The sequence below is a fragment of the Megalopta genalis genome, chromosome 7, assembly GCF_051020955.1.
Source record: "Megalopta genalis isolate 19385.01 chromosome 7, iyMegGena1_principal, whole genome shotgun sequence".
Classification (NCBI taxonomy): Eukaryota; Metazoa; Arthropoda; class Insecta; order Hymenoptera; family Halictidae; genus Megalopta; species Megalopta genalis.
In genome coordinates, this window is record NC_135019.1 from 23,060,924 (window position 1) to 23,066,923 (window position 6,000).

The 6,000-nt window shown below is 35.9% G+C and overlaps 1 protein-coding gene across 2 annotated transcripts in view; it reads right to left on the bottom strand.

Moving 5' to 3' along the window:
* The window catches only part of LOC117225211 (uncharacterized), a 112,614-nt gene extending 107,383 nt beyond the window's left edge, over positions 1-5,231 (bottom strand). Inside the window, exon 1 of one of the 2 annotated variants that reach the window (XM_033478577.2) lies at positions 4,122-5,231. The gene's annotated coding sequence lies outside the window, so the exon portion shown is untranslated. The remainder of the gene's footprint in view (positions 1-4,121) is intronic. The other variant, XM_033478574.2, reaches the window with a different exon arrangement.
* Positions 5,232-6,000: the final 769 nt, after the last annotated feature.

Consider the following 6,000-nt stretch of genomic DNA (forward strand, 5'->3'; position numbering starts at 1 on the left):
TGACCCCTCCCTTGTAATCGCGCCGACGATTTTATGCATCGTAATCGGTCCAATTTGAAACGATACATCAACCTTTCGCACATGTAACTCTGTCTTCGCTTCAAAATCTTGTAGAACCTGTACATTCAATCCCTTCCAAAAGTATTAACACACCTTCTTATTCAATATAAATTGTAGTTTTCCATTCAGTTTAGAAAGAAATACATTAAAAACGCGGTGGACGAATACGTAACCGAAAAAGAACTTTAATTGTCTTTTATAAAATTGATGTTATTTTTATTATACCATTAAATAAATGTAATCTGCTTGTTACACTTTCGTAAAATTAAGTTTGAAATAAATTGAAGAAATTATAAGAATTTCCTATCGGTTTCACAAATTTATTTAATTTTTTGTAAGTGTCCTAATACTTTTTGAGGAGGGTAAACGTCTAGCCTCCGACTTATGCAAACGATTTTAATTCTTCATAAAACACTGCGATCTGTTAATTATTTCTTCATTAACGTATGATGAATGGACAAGAGGTTTGCAATCAGTGGCTTTAGAACAAATAAGCATTACATATTTACGCTTCAATTTAGAACATTTTTTAATTTCTAACATTATAAACGATTGTCAATATTGATGTTATTTTTAAAAATTGGTAAAGTGCACGAACTGTGTACTTTAATTTAAAAAATAATTACTCTCGTAACAGAACACTATTTCTTTTATTAATTAAATTCTTTGGTTGTAATATCGTATTTTCAATGCAATTGAACAAGATAAAATAGTCATCTTGTGAACATCTTGCAATTATCACCTTAATATTTGTCACTCTTATCAATCTTCTGTCACTATTGACATTATTATCAAGGTTAATGTTTAAATTCTTTCAAGTATTGTACATTTCGATGTTGTTCATATTTTCTCTAGGTGGTTTATAGACATATGAAGTGGGTATATATCATTTGGTCTACACACATCTTGTGAATAAAAATGATTGATCGAGTGCATTCGTAATACACTTAAGTTTTCAGTAAACAGTTAACAATAAACCTACCGAGTACCAGAATTAACCGACGTCTGTTGTTCTACGAGAATGGCAACACTTAATTTATTTAGATATTTTAATGTTTTTAAGATAATATATATATTTGAATCGAGAAGTTTATTCAATAATTTCCTGTAATATCTACGTTCTCAGAATAACAAATTGTGAAACTGGTTGAAACAACCGGTACGGTAGGTTTAGTGCTAAATATAAACGTATTTGGTAATGTACAAATTATTTATGTGTCTTGCGACTGGTGTGCCAAATGTTTTTTACGCAGAAAAATCAACAGTGTACTTATAATGATGTTTCAGAGACGTCATGGATTCCATGTGATAAACTTGAGTATTTGTATTTTTTTTTATTATAAACTCACTGTCAGTCAACGTATGTAATGGCAACCTATCCATTTCAGTTCCAAGTTATTTCTAAATTTTGAGGTGAAGAAGTAACTCGTAAGTACACTGTTGCTAATTTTTGGGACGATGTATATTTGTACCATTGGGTACCACGTGATAACTGATTTATCAATATAATATAAGTGATACAACGTTTACTGTGAATAAAAAGAAAGAACAAGATAAAGATAGCTCGTGAAATGTTTAAAACTTTACACTCGAAAATTTGTTTTGATAGGTAGCTTATATAGAACTAGTTCAAGAGACCTCTTCCGATGTAAATTAAATACGATCGAATGAGCTGATCAGCAACCAGTACGTTGTCCTAAATGTTCCACTTCAAAACTTTCCGTTTACATTAAGGTTACAAGAGCATTCTGTTTTTACGTTAGGCGTTCGGTGTGATGGGAGGCGAACATACATACATACATGTTTCGAACAAGCATACGATCACCATCAACTACAAACTTTAATAAACTAATTTAGTAATAAAAATAAATTAATTTAGCAATAAGTACTCCAAAAAAGAATCGAGAAATAAAATGAATAATCGATTCGATTGGATCAGAACAGTTTCTTAAATACTCGTTTTAGAGAGAAACAAATACAAGATGCATGTAATTGAAAAACTGTACTTTTCTGATGCACAGAATCTCGAGTCGATAATATATTTTGCACACAATAAACCATGAATAAAATACTTCCAAATACTTTCAAATAAACACCAATGTCTCCACAAATTATTTTTATCATGACACTGTAGTAGTTAATATGTAAGAACGATTTACTTATATACTTAGTATTTAGCATAAAATAAATTTCTTTTGCAGTGTTGGAAGATTTGTAATTAAGAAAAAGGTCAGCTGCGATTATCCATCGATTTAACAAGACTTGCACACAATTTCGGAGCATTGGTTATACTAAATTTTTGAAGAATAATATTTTCTTCCTAAATGTTCAATTTTTGTGTTAGTTATGGTCAATTACACAATTATAAAATTCCAGTTTCACAGTCATTTTCTAGTGCAAAAATTGCAGTCCTAATAAATTCTCTATTATCATTCTTAAGATATAATAAACCTTCAAAGAGAGAAATATTTGTTTCTGCTGTGTAGATTTCAAGAATATTTATTACTCAGTCAGAAGAAGAGTCTAAACACTCTATTTTTTAAATATTTATAGTATGTGTTTCTACAACATTTTCATTACGTGGATTAGGTAAGTATTATAGAAATCTTGATTTTTCTCGTTCCAACTGCATTGTAGTACAGTCACGTAATCTTTTAAACTTTACCGAATATTATTTTCTCCACCTATGTTATTGCATGCGTGATACTCCTTTGTAGTTATTAAAACAGACATCGTCACGTGAAAATAAGCAACTGCAGATTACGTGTCCATCACCGGTGATCGATGCTGCGGTCAATGTGCTAACTGTGACTATGTATAGCACATCGAATACATTAAAAGTCCATTTATGTAAATAACGATATTTTAGTCACGGTATTTTTAGTTAACGTTAACTATTTCGTTTATTTGTTATGAAATAACGAAATAATTCATTTTTTCTTATTACTTCAAAATACATATTGCAAATGTTTATTTTTAGAATTTCTGCGTCATTTCCTTTAGAAATACAGAAACAATTGATTTCATCGATTCATTTATCCCTTAAATTTTTACACATTACTCCAAAATAAAACTTAATTCTCTAAGAATTATAATTCGTGTAAACTCTTTTATACGAACTTTTTTTTTTTATACGAACAGGAACTCTAATGCTGATAAAAAATCATAAATAGAAGAAGGTACAGAGGAACATGATTACTTCGAACTTAAAAATGCATTTGTTCATTAACCCAAAAATTAAAAATGCTTTCTTTCATTAACCTAAAATTAAAAATCCATTCTTCCATTAAATCAAAGTTAAAAATGTATCCTTTCATTACTCCAAAATGAAAGTCTATTCCCTCGTTATTCCAATATAAAAATTCATTTCATTATTACTCCAAAATAAAAATTCAAGTTTATTACTCCAAATTAAAAGTCAATACTTTTATTAGTCCAAAATAAAAATCCATATACATTACTTTCAATTGAAAATCGATACTTTAATTACTTCAAAATGAAAATTCATGCCGATTACTCCAAATTAAAAGTCGATACTTCAATTAGTTAAAAATAAAAACCCATACTCATTACTCTAAATTGAAAATCGATATTTTTATTACTCCAAAATAAAAATTCATACTCGTTACTCTAAATTAGAAGACGACACTTTAATTACTCAAAAATAAATCTCCATACTCATTACGCTAAATTAAAAATCGATATTTTCATTACATCAAAATAAAAATTCATACTTATTGCTCCAAATTATAAGTCGATACTTTTATCACTCCAGAATGAAAATCCATGCTTATTATTCCACACTATAAGTCCATACTCATCATTCCAAAATAATAATCCATACTCATTGTTCTAAAATAAAAATCCATGCTCATTATTCTAAAACAAAAATTTGTTCCTGAAGAACACTTCGTTTCGAACAGTAATTCCGACCGAAAACCTGTCGATAGTGGGGAGAACTAGGTGAACCGCTTGGCCCGACGGGTTCACTTCGAGTCTATCCGAGCCAGTGTCGGACCGATGTCCCGATGATCGCGCATTACCACAACAAACAGACTTACCATTCGAATTCGTGTCGCAGACGAGGGCCCCTGGCGTTGTTTGTTTAGCGTGACTATTCCCTTTCCGTGACCGGTGCAGCGTCCACGTTGCTGACTTCCGGTCCGTCCGCTGTTTCCACCAAGCAATCAGCCAGCTCCCGATAATTGTCCCGCAGCGGCAGCGATCAGCTGGCGCTCGCGTCCACGAAACGGTGTCGAATAAGAAAACCAACAATCACTCTCGGTCACGTGAACCGAAACAGAAGATAAAATACGTCGACGATCGGATCACTCTCACACAAGCACAAGTCACGAAGAAAAGGATCTCGCGGAGAATCGAAAGTCCTCCGGATCGAAGTGTTCGGATGCACCGAGAGACCGATATGTCACGTGTACGGTTCTTCCAGTTCTATTGTATTCAGCCGCTGGCTGGTCTGGTTCGCCGGCACATTATTGCACCCTGGCCGGTCGTCGCAGCGGGTCGCAGGCTCGGTTTCACCTTCGGAAACGTGGCTCGCACCTGTTCCATCGATAGATCCCGGCAGTCGTGTCTCCTCTGCCTCGCTGACAATTCCGCCGCGCGGACACTTTCACGAGCTCCTCTTTTTTTTTCTCTCTCAGGTGTCCGTTCCCGTCGACATGCGTGCCACGTTCGAATCCCTCTTTTCGTTCCAGCCGGCTGGCCACCGAGTCTTCCCGGCACTTTTCACTCGCGCGTCGATTTTCAAAATCCCGACAACAACACACTCGTCCTTCTCTCTTTCTTTTCTCTCCCTCTCTCTCCCTCCTTCTCTATCTTTCTCACCTGCACACTTTCGATTGCGCCTCTGCCGATCTCACGCGCTTGTTTCTCTTTCCTCGGGCTTCGTTGCGATCGACTCAGCTGTTGTCGATCTCGAGCGCTGTAGCTCCGGCTTACGTGGATCCGCGATCGATAGTACCCTGGGTCCGTTTGTTTATCCGGTTTGACGCACTCTCGGCGGAGATCATGATCCACGTTCGAAACCAGTTTCGATTCTCCGGACGACGACGGAACGAATGCACTCTGTCCGAAAAATGCGGCTCGCGTCTGCGCAGAGCCCACCTTCCGTTCACTGCAGGCGTCGAGTGGCGACTGTCGTTTCTTCCGAGAGTCGGCTGTACCCTGGCCTGTCCCTTCCCCTTCTCCGGCCACGCCGAGACCCGACTACACCACGGATTTATGCTATTACCGCACCGTTTCCACCCCCTATGCTCCACTGCGCCTCCGCCTATGGCTGTACTGCTTCCCGGTGGCCTCTTCTTTTCAATCGCCGCGGATCGTGACACTTTGTATCCTTCGACTGCCGCCGAGGCCCTGGCCTTTCGTAGCTTCCGTCGCGAAAACCCGATTTCGTTCGGTTCGAATAAGGGAGGTTGTTGGAACTTGCTAGAACTTGCTAGAGAAAAGCGGCGGAGAGGGGTCATTTTTTATGAAATTCAATTTTTGACAATATTTTCGTTTTGGAAACGATGTTTCCATTCGCGCCTCTTGCCTGGGGATGATTCCTAGTAAATTTGAATTTTTGTCAAATATTTTTTAATTCGTTGCGAGCTTGTGCAAAAATTGTATTATTTTATCAATAAATTATTTTATCAATGATTAGGCTTGTGTTGAAAATGTTGTAATGTGCTTTAGTAGGGTAAATGTCCTAATTTTCGTGCCTTTAAGATAATTTTTGCTTTGCCGAAATTGTTATTGAGTACTATAATTTTCGTTTACTGCGCTAAAAACATATTTCGATTTTTCAGACATTTTCGATTTTAAATATATTTCTTTGTATGATAAAAATTAGTAATTTAATAATGTTTTTAATGAGATAGAAAATGGTGTTTCTGAGAGAGAGAGAGAGACCATAATTCCGTGCCCTTCTAGAAGCGT